The sequence below is a fragment of the Manacus candei genome, unplaced genomic scaffold (assembly GCF_025592945.1).
Source record: "Manacus candei isolate 608988 ecotype Guabito, Panama unplaced genomic scaffold, ASM2559294v1 h1tg000057l, whole genome shotgun sequence".
In the NCBI taxonomy this organism is placed as follows: Eukaryota; Metazoa; Chordata; class Aves; order Passeriformes; family Pipridae; genus Manacus; species Manacus candei.
In genome coordinates, this window is record NW_026138105.1 from 8,225,671 (window position 1) to 8,243,790 (window position 18,120).

Below are 18,120 nucleotides of genomic sequence, written 5' to 3' on the forward strand. Positions count from 1 at the left end.
TGGCCACCCCTCTGGCCCCCTCCTGATAAAAGCCCAGCAGTGCCCATGAGACACCTCACAAGCTCTTCTACCTACAGGTGATTTTCCCAAGCTTTTTTGTTTTTCTAAATCATCACCTTGGGCCCAAAATCCAGGGGAACCCAGATCCCACTGGAGGATCTTTCCAGGACCTTCTGGGTGATGTTTTGTGTGATGCACAGTCAGGAGAGGGCAGCTGGGGGAGGCAGGGATGGGCCCAGGCTGTGTGGCAGTGTCAGCACCAGCTCCATCACCTCTGCCTTTTGGCAAGTTCTCACCCTCATGCTTTGCTTCCCCAATTTTTTTTTTTTTTTTTCAGTGGGAATGTAATACTGCTTTGGGGATTAATTAATTGATGAATATAGAGAGCCTGGAAAGTGTAAAGCTCTACACAGGAGTTAAGTGTTATAATTAGGAGCAATTCTGGTCTTGATTACAATGAGGTAAAGCTGGAAGTCCTACACCACAGAAAGATTTAAACTGATAAAAAAAAAAAAGATCAGAATCAGGGTCTTATGATTTTAAATGTAAACTTGGGCAGATTCCCTGCTGAGTTACATCTGCAACTGTAATAAGATCAAGGAACATGACAACTTGTCATTTCAGTAACAGATATAGGGAAAATGTCCTTTAAAAAAATTAAACAGGAAGGAAATTTTTAAAGTGTTTTCTTTGGCTCTGAAACATATGCCCAGGGAGAAACTGTTCTCAGCAATGCAGTGGATCTTGAAATATTTACTGGGTCTGGCATTTAACATAATCTTTCTTGTATAAACGATATAGAAAAAACACATATTATCTTAGACTGCAATCTAGTGTGAGGATGAGATGATATTTTAATAGAGCTGCATTCATCAACTGTAACAAGAGAGGAAATGTGCTCCAATCCAACATGCCCTGTGGGCAATGTAAATAAGAGTAAGTGACTTCGACCATCAGATAAGTGCAGCAACAACGGGAGGCAAACAGACGGACAGACAGTCTGCCAGGGAAGGCAGGCAGTGTGGGCAGGGTGATCTAACCAGCACAGGTATGGCACCCACTGCTCCTCATGCCAGGATCCCAGCCACTCACTCCACTCATCCCAACGAGAGTCCTCCCAGAAACCTGAATTTCTTACTTGGCTTGCAGTGGGATTTGCATGTCTAGCCAGTGACACTACTATTTTCAGAAGTAATTAAATTTTTAATTATGCTTTTTAATAGCCAGTAGCTACTGCTTTGCAGTGCTGTTTCTGTCCCTGTTGGATGCCCATGGAGCGGCGCCATGAACCTCCAACTGTTCTTCCAGCAAGATTTGCCATCCAGCCTTCAGGGGGGTGAGGATGTGTGAGCTGAGCTACAGCCACGTCAGAGCTGCAGACTGAAATCACACTGGGCAGTACATTCCAGAGCCACAAGAACATCCCTTCAAGATTTTTCCAACACAAGTTTGGAGAGAGAACAGTGTAGACTGAAAGGCCTGGATCCTCAGCTATTATCAAATTTGCAGACAGATTTACTCCCATGAACAATATCCCAACTTTTTTTTCAAACCAGGTTTTCAGGTACAAAAGAGGGAAAGTCATCATATACAGGCAGTAAAACTGCAATACCCTCTCCAAAGAGAACCTGTGCTGGAGCACGTGTTGTATTGAAAATCATCAGGGAAAGTCAGTGAATTATTTGTGTCTTTGGGCAAGATGCTTAATCTCTTCCTAGTTCAGACAGGCAGTCACAGTCACACTGACACTGAAAGCACAACAACCCACATCCTCCCTCTGCAGAAGGGGACAGGGCTGTGGAAGAATGACAGTGCACATTTTTTAAAACAGATTCAAAGGAAGAAGTTACAAGGCAGCTCATTGTCTGTCTTGTCTTCAGACAGGACATCTGAGCGAGATCCAGCAAGATCCCTCCAGCTTTTGGCATTTAAAGGACCCCTGACCTTCCCACAGCAGTCTCAAGACTCCCTTGCACCCATTTGCAGAGAAAACAAAAGGCTCTGAACACCAACTGCGCATTGATTTGTATTTCTTTTCCTGAAGTTTGCTCACTTGTCCCCCCCCTGAGTAGGAGAAGGTTTTTATTATTTTCTAGTTTGTAGGAACCATTGGCAGATGATGGAGTACAAGTTGAACAGCCCTGAACTGTAATGTCCATAAGGACAGTAGCAGGATGTGTGGCTGTTCCCAGTCCCTTTAATGTCCCTCTCTCACAGACAACTTTCACTTGTTGTGTTTCAGATGTACAGCAAACACTAAACACCTACAGTACAGAGCTGATACTGAAACCCTCAACAACCTAAATCTCCACCAGGTATCCAAAACCTGCCACAAGAGCGGCTGCCACTGGTGTGACCAGCTGTGCTGCTCTGACCCAGTTCACAAGGGCTGAGTGGGCTCAAAGGCATCTTCCCCTTTTCCCTACCCTGGAATGGTCAGCAGCCAGATCCCTGCTGAGCATGATTCAGCTTTAGCTTGAACACAATCACCCTACTGGCACTGTCCTGCCCACCTGGCACTGCAAACCTCTCTGCCCACGTGCCCTCAGCATCTGGGGCTCATCCCTGCAGAGCTCCCACCTCATCCCAGTGCTTCCCCCTTGATCTGCATCACCAGCCAGGTACCAAACAGCAGCACCGAGTGGCTGTGATTTGGCTTCTAAAGACCACCACGATTTCAGCAGTTCTGGTGACCATTTTCAGATTGCTGCTAATTGCTCCTAATCTGTGGATGCAGCAGCACAACTGGATACTCAGCCAGGGGGGAAAGGGCCTGCATTTCAGGTCCTAATTTTATCTCGCTTTTTAAAGCGGGGTCTGAACCTCCAAGGTTCTGACTTCTTCAGATTCCCTTGTTATGAAGTTATGAGAAAACATTTGTGGTCGGGTGATTTCCTTTTGCCCTAGACAGCTGTCAAGAACAGCAGAATGGCCCAAGGCAAAATGTGATGTGGGTGTAAGGAGTGTCTTAAGCCAATAAGTTAAAGCGACGGGTTAGAAAGCCCAGGGAAAAAATGAGCCAATAATTGCTGAAAATCTTCCTATTCTGCTAAGTTTATTTAGTCAAATTCAATGGCGCCTCTCCAGGCCTTCAGCCTTAGAAAAGAGCCTTATTAATCATTTTGCGTCTATTGTTTAATTATCCTAAGCATCAGCAGAACAGATCATTTGGCTCTTGCAGACAAATCCCAGCCCTCTCAGACTGCAGCATCCCGGCGAATCAGCCCTGCAGGCAGCGGAGGCCAAAGAGGATTTAGGTCTCCGGGAGCACGGCCGGCCCCGTGCCCGCCCTGCGCCGCCCCACGTCCCCCGTGCCAGCAGGATCAGGGCTGCCCTGCCCTCCAACGACAGCCAGGAGCCCGGCAGGGAGTTTAAGCATCTCAAAAGCATTGTCAAAAATTATGTGGTTTTTGATTTTTTTTTTTAAACTGTTGCTTTCAATTCTGAGAGTAGATTTGAGACGTGCAACCAGATTCTTAAGAGCCCCCCAACAACTGCAGGTCAGTCAAACTGGAAGTGTTTGCTGCCCCTACGTTGTTTGGAGGGAAGAGGGATTAAAAGATACACCCTGACACTGCTGCTAGAAGACTCATTTGATGAGTGGTCTTTACTGAGAATGGCTGAAAACTCTCCACCAAATACTAAAGGAAAAGGAGGTGGAAGACTGGATAAGCAATCAGAGAAAATTGCCACAGATCGTATTTGTTCTTTCTAAAAAAAATAAAATTCATTTTTAATGAACAAACGCACATCTCACCTCCAAGAAACACAACCAACTAAAAGAAATCTGTTTGAATAGTCACTATTTTTAGTGGTACTGGGGCTAAGAGGGGGTTGTTGCCTGTCAAATTGAAAAGTTTGGGGGAGACAGGAAAGGAGGGAAGGGACATTCAGACATATCTCAACAGTTTTGCCAGTAATAATGCCAGTAGAAGAGTCCTTGGCTCTGGAGAGAGCACATCCCCTGCTGTGCACAAAGATGTACCCACACAGTTTGGAGTGGCTCTTTGGAGTGGCAGTGGCCATGGTTCAAGGCAGCCCTGGGGGCTCCCACACGAGATGGGGTTTGTGGCTGCTCCCCTGTTTCTCCCTCTGGGATCCAGCCTGGATCACTCTCCACCCAGAGCTTCCCTGGAAGTTCAGGCCCCTCTCACAGCACTTCATTTTCCTAAGTAAACATTTGCAACACAACTGTAATTAACTTTCTCTCTAGTAGCCTTTGCACTCCAAATAATTTTACCAGCATTCTCATTCTCATTCAATTACAAACTTAAATAAAGTTTATAATAATAGCAGATTTTTATATATATATATATATATAAAGACTCTTAAAATTCAGCCTTTGCTTCTCCTGCTAAATGACTGTGCACTGAGCTGTCTCACTTTGGAGGCCTCAGTCTGAATCTTTCACAAGGCATTCACTGGATTTGGGCTGCTTGGTTATCAGGTAATATTTTATCCAAAGATTGAATCTTTAATAGTCAGAGTCTTCTATTGATTCATGCAGCCAGCACTGGTGACTAAGAGCTGTGATTCATTGACACCTGTTGGGTTTGAGGTTTCTTTTCACTCTTTACAACCTCTTCCTTCTGCTTCCCCTAAACACACATTTTCTTCCCTCTTTTTTTTTTTTTTTAAAAACACAAAGGAATAAAACAAGAAAGTTACTTTTTGGCAGTAACTCTACAATTGTAGTAATATTTATATATTACTACGTGTCATACCTACAGTTATTTCAGACCCATCTGCAAATTCCTAAAACCTCTCAAATTTACCCACCACGCTCTTTACCTTTATTTTTTTTAATCAGAGAGGCTACGTGAGGTGAAATCAAGCATATGGGCTACAAGAAAACAGCGTATGACTCATGACAGCTAGTCAAAAATTAGCTATTCCTTGTCCATTTTCTACATGTACATATACAATACCCTGCCTAGAAGAGATTCATTTTTCCCCTGACTTCAAAAAAATAAAAAATAAATCAGTCATGTTCATATGTAGATGGTAAGAGCATCGTTGAATCAGCCAGCAAAAACAATTAGCGAGGCAGGAGTCTCCAAAATTAACAAAAAAACACCAACCAAACTGCAAAAGCCCCCTCAGAAGTGCCATCCCAGCCCCTGGTACCAGCTGATCCAGCCCCAGTGCTCACCTTGGGAGAGGTGGTTGCACCTCCAGCAGTGCTTGGTCCAGGAAAGGGGCCACACGAGCCAGTTCTGGTGGATGAACCTTTGAGCTGTCCCAGACACAGACACTGACGGGCTCCAGCTTTGCTCACAGTGCTCTGAAATCTTCACCTCTAACAGGGTCTCACCCTTTAGGGACCCTTCAGGAGGTGTGTGTGGCAGGCAGTGGAACCCTAGACCTTCTTCCCCCTGGGGAGCCTCCCTGGCTCCTCAAACCACCTTTGCACTCCCCCCTCCCCTAATGGCCAACGAGATGATGAGCAGCAGGCACGAAGCCTTGGCCTCCTTAAATCAAACTGATTTTTACCACTGGTGTCAGTGGGGCCAGGGTTTCATTACAGCCCCTGTTTCCCCAGGCCTAACTAATGACACACAGCTTCACCTGGGATAAAGCTGGGTGATTCCAGGTTTAATTCATTAGTGGGTCATGATTCCACACTTGCAGACACACCACTGATTGCTTCTGTGGAACCGTGAGACAAATAAAACCCAAATATTTGAAATTCAAGGTCTAAGGACGCTCAGACCAAAATCATTATTATTTTTTTTTAATTTTCTTTTATTCCCTTTATCCTTTGCTTCACAATCCACCTTTAAAATCTTTTTCCCTTCGAGGCTGTCAAAGCTGCCTCCCCAGGGCTCTCCCCTATTGTGCATGTCCTCATGCAGTCCCTTTGTAATACCCAAGCTGTGCAGTTGATGCTCAGGCTGAATTAGAAAGCAGGTCTGTGTCTGATCTGCAAACACACCTCCAGCCTTATTTCCCTTCCCTTAATGTATTCCAGTCTATGCCTGGGTAGTTAAAATCTTCAATTCTACCACTCTCTCCTTTTTACATGCCTGTTTTATTTGCACAGTCATTTCACAGTCCAGTTGTTCTTTCTGGTCAGGTGGCCTATAAAATATTTCTATTACTAGTTTACTCTCTGAAACATCTCCAACTGCAGCCCATAATGACACAGCAGCCCCATTCCAGCCTCTCAGATCCCCACTTTCAAAGGCTAATAAATCCTTTTCCTTCTGAAATTGCTCTCTCTTCTCTCATTCCTTTCTCTTCCTCCCTAAACAATCTAAACAATCTCTACTCTTTAATGTTAATACCTCTGTTATCTTCTAAGGAAACTGCAGCTCCATCCATACCTATTTCCCAGTGGGCAATGCCCACACACACAGTAAACTCCTGGATCCACACCAAGACACCACAATGAGCATCCTCCTCCTCCTCCCCCCATTCCCTGCACAAATATAACCTTTTCCTGACCACATCTGGGACTGACAGCTTCCCCATTCCTGAGCTGGGTGAGCAGGGCTGGTTCTTATTTCTGTCCATCACCTTGCAAGTCTCCCCTTCACCAACTGCTTCCAATTTGTCTGGAAAAGATGATCTGTTTAAAGTCAAGGATTTTTACTTTTTAATGCACCTCTTCCACTGTATCCCATAAATATATTTAACTATTCTTCCCCACTCCTATTGCACAAACCACCCTTCCATCTGTGTTGTGCTGCTGGCTGGGAAGATGAACCCAGCGCTGGGGGTTGAAACTGTCCTTGAGGTTTTCACTCTGTACCTTGACCTCCAATGCCCAAAATTCCTCCAACTGCATTTCCTTAGCACGTATTTCTGCTGCAGTGGAGAGTGACAAGTGGCTCATGAGGTTCTTCTGCCCAGCCAGGTCTCTGCAGCTGTTGCAGGTCCCTGGGGGGCAGCTGGAGGCTCACTCTGGCCATACCCCACCCACCTCACAGGTCACTGGTATGTTCCCCAAGTGAGGAGTTCATGGACAACTCAAAGTGCAGAGCTTCCCAAATGATGCTCAGAACATCCCTGGAAGATAGGATATCCATGTGCTTTTGTCATCACTGATATGAGAAACTGTAAGAAACAGCAAATCCCCTCACACTGGGGAAAAAACCAGAGGAGCCAGGAGTGGCTTAGGATTTGCTCCCGTGTGCCAAGGTGTTTTTAAGCATCAAGCCAAAATTTGAGGAAATTTACTCTACTCTAAACTTAACTATGCTAAAAAGGAAATTTGGCCTCAAAATTGTTTGGTCCTTTGGTGACTGTAAAATGGGGTTTAAATGTATTTAAATGATCTGGAGAAGAGCTTGGGAGAGATGCAGAGGGTTAGAGCCAGCACAGCTCACAGCACCCAGCAATCCACCCTGCTCGCTGCTTCAACTTCTTATTTGCCAAAAAGGAAGAGAAAAGCAATTTCCTTCTTTTTCTCTTCTGCAGACTGGAATCTCCAAATAGCCCCATGGGGCTCCCTGCAGTCCAGGGAATCAGCCATATTCTGCACCACAGGAAAACTCTGTTAACACAATGGTTGCTGATACAGGCACCCACAGCCACAAGCACCATTACCACTAACATCACAATATCTCCAATGAGTTTGTGATGTTTCTAGCGAGCACACAACCTGGGTGATGCCTAGGCATTGCCTCCAGGATACTCCAGGATCTCCAGGAAAGCTCTGTGACACCCTGAGCAGAAGGACTTGGCTGGAGCAGCTGTACTCCAGTGCTGTGTCTGGAGAGAGGACTGGAATTACCAGCCTCTTCGCCCACTTATGTGAAGTTGCAAATATCCAGAGCACATCTCTTCCTATAAATCATGCAAAACCCCCCACTGTGGTTTCCCCATCCCTTCCCAAAATTTTGCTTGGCCTTATAATGCAGCAGCTGGACTTGGCCTTAGCTGGGTCAGATGGATCCCACTTTTGTACTAAGTCCATTAGCATAATATTTTAGTCCCTCTCCTCTTCCAGCTTCCAGTTGACATGCCTAAAATTCTGGGAATCTGCTTTTCCTTGTAAACCCCCCTCCAAAAAAAGGGCTTGGAAGAAATTTCAGGAGAAGTTGTCTTGGACAAGGACTGATTCATGCCTCCCACGGGTGCATATCTTGCATTAGGGGTCAAATACAAGATTCAGAGTCAAGAGCTGTTAAGGGTTTGATCTTGACTCTGATTTTATATGTGACCAAACCCAATTAATTTTACCTCTTTATCTACAACTTTTCTCATCTGGAAAATTGACTACTAAAAGATAATCCAAACCCACACATTTTCTGATATCGAATTTGCTGACAATCATGCAGCACTCTCAGGTAGAAGAGTGAGTTTATTAGCAGTTATCCTGTCATCCAATAAAATAAAATTATTCAAATGTGGGGTTTTTTCTCTCTGAAACAGAAATCTATCATCATTTAGCAGAACAGAGACAACACATGAGGACAGGTCAGGGAGCCCCAGTGCCCCACGGTGTCCCCACAGGTACGGGCGAGGTGAACTCAGGCTGTTCCCAGACACACCAGCTCCCTTCCCAGCTCGTTGCACAGCCTGTCTCCAGTCCAGAGCACTGAACCTCAGCTGCTGGAAGAAGTCACCCCAGGACACTGCCAGGAGGAGGTGTGGGAGCACAGGGCTGAGCATCTCTGCCCCCTCTGTGCCTGCTCTTTGCCCTTCTCTCGTGCGAGGGGCACAGTTTGCTGGAAAGCACATCAGCCAGGCTGGGCAGCTGCAGTGTTGGGCAGGGACCCCCAGCATTTATGGTGCAGAGCATACAGAGACAGCTTTGCTCGGTAAATGACACAGTTAAACAAGGAAAATCAACAGTGAGAGAGAGGATGAGAAAATGATATTGACAGCAGTGTTTACAAACACTCGTCACCTTCCAACTCACTGATGAATTGGTAATATTTTTGCTGAAAGAAAAGATTCCTCTTGCTTTAAAGACAGCTATTTGATGAGGCACAAGGGAGACAATTAAACATTTAATTCAGTTTGACCTGCTCTGTCATTACAGCTCTTTGTTTCCCATCTCTTTCTTTTCCTCTGACCTTTAGGATGTGGTACTTGGTGGGTTGTTTTTATTTTTTTCTTTTTTCATTTTTTTTTTTTTTCTTGACCAGGTCAAATCAAGCAGATCCTGTTTCCCAAAGATAACATGAATGGGGAATATTAATGCAGCCTTCCCCTATTGTGTCCCTGAGCCTCCCTTCCCCCGTTCCCCCCATCCCACGTCCCCCCTGCCTCACGCTCATTTGCACAAAAGCACACCGAGTCCCCTCTCAGCAGCCCACCTTGAACAAAACACTCCAGGACTCTCGAAACAGCAGAAGTGCTAATCAAGCAGGGCCCTGTGCTCTGTGCTTCTGCAGTGGTTGCCTGGCATAGAAATGGGCTGTCTGGCCGCAGCTATGAGGTAACGTCTGGCTTTTTTGCCAAGCTGCAGAACTAGTCAGACACTCCCTGGAACAACATTTCTTCAGGAAAAAAAAAAAAAAAAAGGAAAAAAAAAAAGTTAGGCAAGAAATGATCTTCCAGAAACTTCCTTGCATCTTTCTGCGTGTGGGGTTTTCCCCCCCCCCGTGGTGTTTTTTTTTTCCTTTTTTTTTTTTTTTGAAAAGTTATATAACCAAATTACTTAGAATGCAGCGGGTTTCATCAGCTGATTTTTGGGCAGTAATCTTATGAAACTGATTTCTCACACTTACTAGGCAAACTGGAAATTTGGAAAGGGGAAAGAACACACATACTCAAAATATATACACACACAGATGTACCCCACTCTTTTTCCTGCAACACTGTCTAGATCTTCCAGCTATTTTTGGATGCAACCTGAAATAGAGCAATGCAAATTCAAGCAAGGCAGAGCCAACCTGCATCTGCAGCATCTTTTTTGCAGCGCCACCGATTAATTTAATTAACCAGTTAGAGGAATTTGTTGTTATGCTGCAGAGCAGCAGCCCTTCTCTTTCCTGCATAAATTCCTTATTTACCAACATTGCATGGTACTCTTGATTCATTGTGTTCTCCTTTTTATAATACCACCGACAATTTGATTTTTTTTCCCACCCCTGAAGGACAGAAAATACATAGTTCATTTTTCTGCAGTGAAGGTTGAGAAATAATCTGAACTGAAGAGGCACGGCTGTTCCTTTGGAGGTCCAAGCTGTGCCTAACAACACCTCTTGTATTAAACACTTGTATATATGTATCAGTCAAAAATTTAGACTTGTCCCGAGGTGATGCCCTTCAAAGAGTTAATTCCTGAGAAGCAGCAGCTTTGAAAAGGTGCAAGAAGGAATGTCTTGTCCTCAGGGTAGGAGCAGCCAATGGAGCCGGGTGCTGGTGATGTAATGCTCCAAACCTGGTGCATCATTGGTTCTGCAGATATTAGACTTGATACGATTTTGGAGAGTTTGGTGAGAGGAGTTTTTGCAGAAGAGCCTGTAAATTTCCCTGCACCAAGGACATTTCACTTCAATTCTCCAGAGTTCTCTGGCCGGGACGTGCCAGGCTGGGAGAAGTTTGCTCTAACAATATTTCAGCCTTGTGTCCTCTTGGTGCTGTTTAGCTGTTCTGTATCCTGCTATCTGGGAGGCATTTCTCTGAAGTCAGACTGTGCTGGAATTACTTCTCCAGCCTGCCCATGAAATTGAAATGAATTTTTAATAAAAAGCAGTTGTTTTTTCTCTGACTCACCTCTGAACTCTTAATTGTTTCAGGCACCAACTTCCATTCCCCCAGCTTCTATTACCTTCCCGGGTTTTCATCTGCCCAGTCTTATTTCTTTAGCTGATTACTGCATGAGGAGATGGCTGATGATGTTTTAAAGAGCCTCTCCAGTCTGGGCTTGCTCTGGAGGAATCTGCTCAAACCACTGCAGTGTCAGTGAGCTCAGGACACGTCGGGCTCCTGCTGCAGGACCTGCAGGAACTCAGCTGCAGCTGCAGCAGTTTGTTTGAGCTTCAGCCATGACTCCGGCACAGAATCCTCTGGGATTCTCATCCCTTTTTCTCATCCTCCCCTAAATGAAATAAAGACTCTCACAAAACCTACGGGGGCGATTGAAGCCTTTGTCAGCAAGAGGAAGCAGGAGCTGCAGGAGATGTTCCCAGGCTGCAGATGCAGGAACTGGCGATGCTGAGGTCAAGGCAGCAGCACAGGAAGCCCAATCCAGCCCACAGATCCCTGGAATTCCCGAGCAGAGCAGCTTCCCATCCTTCCCCTGGGCACCCTGAGGAGCCCTGCCAGTTGCCAGAGGCCAAAGATCACTCAAATGTGGTGGAGAGTAGAGCTGTTCCAAGATACAAACGACTTAGCACTTCTGAGGTTTGCTTCTTTTCCAAACAAGAACAAGAACCCAAAATTCTGAAATTCCCTCATAACGATGCGTAAATTTTTCCTCACGTTTTTCAATTTATTTCAATAAGCTCAAAATGTATGTTTTGACGCAGACTTTCGAAAAGATATAGAAAAATACATTATTTACTCTAAAGAAAATTAAAAGTGAAATAATTAATTCCAGAAATGGAACTTTTCATATCGCCTCCCATTTTTGTCTGATATAAAATAAAATTTTCAACTGGATCAAGTTAATGGCATGTTTGAATACACACCCACCTTAGGCCAAGTACCTCCACTTTTTCTGACAAGAAGGGCATAAGAATGGGCTGAAGCAAACTTTGCACATCCCCTCCTTGTGCTGTGCAGTCTCAGTTACTTGTGCACATGGATTATCCCTGGTGTGCCACTGTTTTAGAAACCTTCCAGAGAATGAGATCTAAAACTAACCTAGAGAGCTTGTTCCACTACCTAACTCTTCTAATAAGCAGAAAGCTTTTCCTAATGTCCAATCTAAATTTTTTTTTTTTTTTTGCTGCAAACTAAGCTGATTTCTTCTTAAGCTGATGTCCTACCTCCAGTGGAGAACTAACTAACCATCACCCCCTTAAACCAACCTTCTCCACAGCACTAGGCTATTACCTTAATCTTTTGTTCCAGACAAAACCAATCCACTTTTTAAATTTTTTTTCTTCTTACTCATGGTATTTTAAACTTCAGATAGTTCCCGTTGTCCCTGGTCATTTGTGCTCACTTTCTAGTATGGTGGAAATTCTCTTAAAAGATGTTGATCAGATTGTTGTCATTACATGGTAAAGAAGGGAGGGATTCGGTAGCAACCACTGAATGAAAGATGGAGACCACAGCTGAGCACTGTTGCAGGTAATGTCATTCCTCTGCATGCACTGGATTCAGTCTGTCCTTGCTCATCTTGGCCATCCTTCTCAGCTGAAACCTTTGTTTGCATCTGTATTGAGTTGGTCGAGATTTGCTGCCACCAGAGAACAACGATTTCTGGTTCCTGTCTTTGCTCTACAGAGCAAAATGAGGTTTTGTTTGCTACTTTGATGACAACAGAGCTGCATTATGTCACTGCTGCCTAGACACAGGCATTATAATGAAGCCACTGACAATCACACAAGTTTGAATCTAAAAATGCCCTCCAAAAGCCCCACTGTGTGGTTTGATTTAACACTGTACTTATGGACCTTGACAATGAAGTTCAATTACATCTATGTCCTGTGATTCACGGTTATCTTTCCAAGCAACAGCAATACCTTTTCTCTTCCAGACCTTTCTGGCTCTTAAAGTCACATTTTGTGTTGGCTTTGGAAAATTCCCATTGCCACAAAGACTGAGCTGTGCTGCAGCCCCTGCCCTGCCTGCCCAGAGAGCTCAGGTGTGACTGTGCAGGGGGTTTGCTCTGGGTTTACAGAAATGCATCTCATGTGTGGCACTGCAGCAAGTTGAGCTTCCCAACATCACAAACAACAGTGACAGCTGTGTTTGGAGGGGGTTTGTGCTGCTTTGCTACAGGGAGCCTTTCCATTTGCTTCAGCCAGTTTGAGAGGGAGCCTTTGGTCTAGGAAATATCTTCTGCAGCACAGGCTTTCATATAAACCAGCCAGCAAACCACAAGGAATATACACAAACACAGGGAATAAAAGTGAATTGGGAATTTGAAACTATCACTATTTCCAAATCCTCTTCTAATGTGACAGAGAAGGAGAACTCAAAATGCCCTACCAAGTCTTTGTTGCACAGTGTGTTTGGAAAGCCACACAAACCAACCACGCAGAACTGTCAGCCTGCTCCCAACCCTCGCCAGCCTTGTCCCCAAAGAGCCTCATGTAGGTGCTTAAAGAGTGGCTGCAGATAACTTGCTGCAGGGGGACACACAAACCCTTTCTGTGGCAGCCCCTGGATCCAGGCAGCCCCGTGGGATAATCCATCCCTGCAGTTCCAGGTGCTGGCAGGCCCACGGTGAGCGACTCGTGCCCGTGACCCCTCCAGGAGGACACCCCAGTTTGAGAGGTTTTAATGCCACCATGTTTCTTTACAAAGTGCTCCCATTTGAGAGTAGAAAAATTCCACTCCACAGGACATAAAGTGTTGATTTGAGTGTTAATTATATTTTCCTATCAGAACATAAGCTCCAGTTTATAAGAACATGGGTGTCCTTAAAATATGTCGTAATAAAAAATTGAAAACAGCTAGTGTTCTTGAGTCAATTTTCACATTTATAACTTTAAAGAATAGTTCCCTCTTCTATCTCATTTTGTCAGCTCTGTATGGCTTTGTGCTTGTCTTGTCATTTCATCAAAAATATGTCAGTCTGTAATTTGCAATGTTTCTTTCAATTAAAAACAAAATGCCCCAAAATAACAACAATGAAAAAACAACAAACCAGAAGCAAAGTCGCAACAATGTATTAAACTATGTAGGCATAGCAATTTGAAAAAAAATATGTATAATTTATTTTATCAACTCTAGAGAAAACTGCAAGGATTCAAACTATAATTGTGAAGATAATATCCTATTGCTGTTAATGGCTGCTGTCAGTGGCATATACATTACTTCTAATTTTCACAGCTCATTTGCATCATAAATGAAACACAGAGAATCCTGTGGAAGATACTGTAGATATCACATTTATCATAATATCTGAGGGGTTTCTTTGGAATCACAGAAATTGAACCTTACATATATGATTTACTTTATTGGATTGCAAAATTTCAAATCTTTCCAAGGTCATTACGCTAATGGGAAGCACAATGTTCAAAGATGCTGACTATAGACTTTGCAGAACCTCTCCAATACCTTCTAAGCACTCATTTCTAATTCCTGAAATTACTGACTTCTTATTTTTAAGCTTCTCCAAACTCCTGCAAATCCCTGGAGCCTGTAGCAGTCTTCCAAACCTCTAGCAGTACATTTACTTTCTTCTGAGTTAACTACTAGACCTAATTAAACAACACTGTCTCATCTGAGTGGATGATATTCTTACAGTCTGAATACAAATTAAAATTCCAGTTCTGTTAACATTCAGGTCAGTTAATCAGAATAAACCTCTTTAAAAACTAGAGGACTAAAGTGATTTCAAAGTCAATCATACTCTTAACTCCTTTTTAAGGATGTCATTTGTCATATTCTCTCTTGGTTTCCTTTAAATAATAATAATAATAATGATAGTAATAATAAAAAGAGATCACAGTTTTCAGATCAGCTTAATTCAATGAAAGAAAAATAGGAAATTTTACATGAAGGGTTGCTAAAGAGCTTCAGTTTCCAAAGGGCAGGCATGCAGTCCTGTGTGTTGGAAATTGCACAGACAGTTGCCAAAACAGCATGTGCAAATTAGACATCGTTCACATAATGAACTTGTTAGAAGACTAATTCAAGATTTGCATGTGGAAATCCGAACGGGGAACTACAATATTCCTTGTGAATGCAGATGTGTCTATTAGCCTGTGTATTTTAGCAGATGTTATTTTGAAAACAAGATCCCAGGTCCTCACAGTGCAGAAATTAATAACCAGAGACCGCAGTTTCATGGAGGGCTTTTCTCTGAGACAGGACACGATGCTGCAGAACCAGAAATGTCGAGTTTTCCTCTCACCCTCATAACAGATTTGCTGCGTGAGCTCAGGGAAATTATATTCCTTTTACCTACCTTTGTTTACCTATCAGTGAAATGGCTTTAATATTCTTTATCTGCCATCGCAGGCGCGCTGTCAGACTCAATTAGTGTTTGTAATTCTCTTTAAGCTCTGCAAACGATCGCATGTTTTGGAACAGAATTCAAACTTGAATTGTTTAACCCAACCATTTTCTTACGGCAAATGCTAATCACTTGGCAATGTTTTTCTGCTGTTAAAGGGGAGGGGGAAGAGTGAGAAGGAAACAGCCAGAGATCCAGGTATGTTGGCAAAGTTGGAGGCAGGCTGGGCCTCCATAATTGGAGCTGGCACTTGGGTGAACAAGGAGGCTTTAGATGAGGGTGCACAGCACAGTGCAGAAAGCAGAAGCTGCACTTTCATCCTCCAAGCAAGAAAACGCATTTGGTTTGGTGTGGTTGGGATCATATCCCTCCCACTAATCCTTCAAATGGTGAGTTTCAAAATGTGCATGCCATGGGTGCTGGGGTTTGGCAATGCAAAGTGACAAATGTAAGGCTTTGCTTAACATTCAGTTTGCATATTGCTAAAATCTATATACCTGGCTGCCCAGGGTTTAGGCCCTGTAATCACTCTTCTGAAAGTGCAATGCTATTTTCAGCTTTATCTTCATTTTATTCTCATCAAAAATAATTGCTGTGATTTAGAGACTGTCTAATGCCCTGTCGTTATCTCCAAATCTCTAGTAGTTTGCTGGCATCCAGGAGTGAACCTAAAAGCTGCAGATTTTCAAGTTGCAGCATGTTAATCTCTTTCAGTATGCAGAACGATCTCTCTAATTGAAAAGATGATGACTGCAGCCAGGTTTTATATGGATGTTTGCATTTGAAGTCAAGTAAATGCTGGGAAAGGAAAAAAAAAACCACACCACAAAACCAAAATAGTATTGATGCAAGTATTGGTTTCGAATTCAATAACCACATGTGATTTGGCCTCTCCATAAAAACTGAAGGTGAATATTATTCAAATCACATTGTAGGGAAAGAAATTTGTATTTAGGCAGACTGGAGTATCAGGCCAGTGAAATCTTGATTTTGTCTAAGACATTAGCAAACCTTTTGTTGACTCCATTCAGACATAACTGCTGGATGGTTTGTGCCTTAACTTGCTATACTGACACAGGAGATGTAAAGCAAGGTGCTAAGCCTGACTCAACTCTGATTGAAAATTAACACAGATCTTAATTTCTGACTGGGCAGTCAGCAAGAAAAGCAAGAGGAAAATGTATTTTACAATGAAATCCATAAGATGCACTTTGTGTCCATCGCTAATTAATTTATTTCTTGTACTTGTTAAGTGGGCCCTTCCTATGCTTTCTGTTCTCTCCCCTTCACAGGAGATATCTCCTAAAAGATATGCAAAAAACTAGAGCCTAACCCCTCCTAAAAGAAGCTCCCTGGTCTCTTGCACAAGTTCTGTGGCACGATGCAGCTCTAGGTAATGCCTCCATAGCATGTCCAGCCTGCTTGTTGAAACACCCAGAGATGTTTGTGTGTGACTTCTGGTTCTCAAATCCAGCCAGGGAGGAAACCTTCCCAAGAAATCTCATATAAGCAGTAAAAGAGAAACTCTATAATACAGCTTCAGAATGGGGCTACACATCACACATTCATGTGGTTTCATTTACTCTGCTCCTACTCCTGCTTTCAGCTGGTTGGCAATACCCAAGGGTGTGGTTTGCGTGTGAGATTAGACAGGTTGAGAGGCAGGCTTTTATCATTGTTCCTGCAGTGCATATGATTTTTTTTTATGTGTTCCTACTTGTAATTTTATCACTTGGTTATTATTTCACAGTGGTTTTTACAGCAAGTTTTACTACGGGAGTCTTGTGGGTATTGGCGTCAGCAGGCGGAGAGCAGGATTCTGTGGCTGCAGCCCGGGATAAACAGGGACTGAGGTGGCCAGTGGAAGTTGGTGTTTTCCATCTGGGAAGTCTGTAGGTTCTGATGAAACCTCAAAAGGTGCCTGCTGTCGTTTACTCCCAAAGCCATCTGCGTTATTGTTTCCTGCAGGTCCTGAAGGAGCTGGTGACACTGCAGCCCAGGCAGAAGGCAAGTGCTTGAAAGAGCTCCCAGGCAGGTTAGTTCTATTATCCAAATTGGGTCACTCATTCCTAATTATTTATAACCTCTCTGTGCAGTGTATTGCACAGCATGATGAGTGCTCTCAAACAGGAAACTCTTGGACATCAAACTTGTGCTGTTTTGTCTCGCAGGGAGTCCCTGGGCAGATCCCCCTTGGGCACACGGGACCTGCTGCTCCTCCGCTGGGCCTCGGGGCACGGCAGCATTGTGGATGTGCTCCCTCCTGACCTCCACCAGCCTCAAGAATAACATTTGCAGGCTCCTTGTATAGCTTCCCATAATGAGGGCTCCCTCATTACCAAGTCTAATTATCAGAGAGTGATTGTAGAGGACACAACCTCGACATCCAGGCTTTCCTGACCCTTTTCTTTGCCCGGTTTCTCTGGATGCCTCACCAAGTCGAACCGGCAGCGTGCAGTTAAACATCCTCAACGAGCATTTTCCTTCAGTCCCACACCAGCAGTCAGTTGGAATCAGTTTGATGAACCAGTGGGCCAGCAGGAGAGGAACACAGCATATTAGTCCTAAAGCCTTCTTGGATAAAATGTCCTAGTGAACTCCAGCAAAAAGAATTGGGAGTGGGACCCTGCAGTTAGGGGAGGGGAATTAATGGACATTTGCTGGTTTTATTTTAAGGAAATCAATGGACTTGTTGGAGAGTGGGTGATGGAACACACAGCTGGTGGAATGGACGGCCAAAGATCACTATTTTCCTTTTAAGCAAATCAATGTGTTAATTGGGATTCTGGTGGGATTCTGAAGCTGCTGATGGAGGTGGGGGCCAGGGGAGGATCATTAGTCTTTATTGAAAGCAGTACAGTTACTTAATTGGGGTGTGATTTTGGTGCTGAAAGAGAGAACAGGCAAAGAATGAGAAGTGATTTTTAAAAGCCGTCACTTTAAACTTTCCCTACTGAAATGAATTTGTTTAAAAAGCTAAGGGAAGATATAATTTGTTACTCCTTCAGGTCTTTGAACCTGGGGAGATCTTCATTTTGACGAGACCATTTTTTATAAGGCAGGTTTTTCCAGCTTTCCAACCC

General features: G+C 43.8%; 1 long non-coding RNA gene across 1 annotated transcript in view; it reads right to left on the reverse strand.

Annotated features, from left to right (window-relative positions):
* Nucleotides 1-9,424, reverse strand: part of LOC127478208 (uncharacterized) — a 46,987-nt gene extending 37,563 nt beyond the window's left edge. Inside the window, exon 1 of the long non-coding RNA XR_007907139.1 lies at nucleotides 9,270-9,424. This is a non-coding gene — a long non-coding RNA (uncharacterized LOC127478208). The remainder of the gene's footprint in view (nucleotides 1-9,269) is intronic.
* Between the last annotated feature and the right edge of the window lie 8,696 nt (nucleotides 9,425-18,120).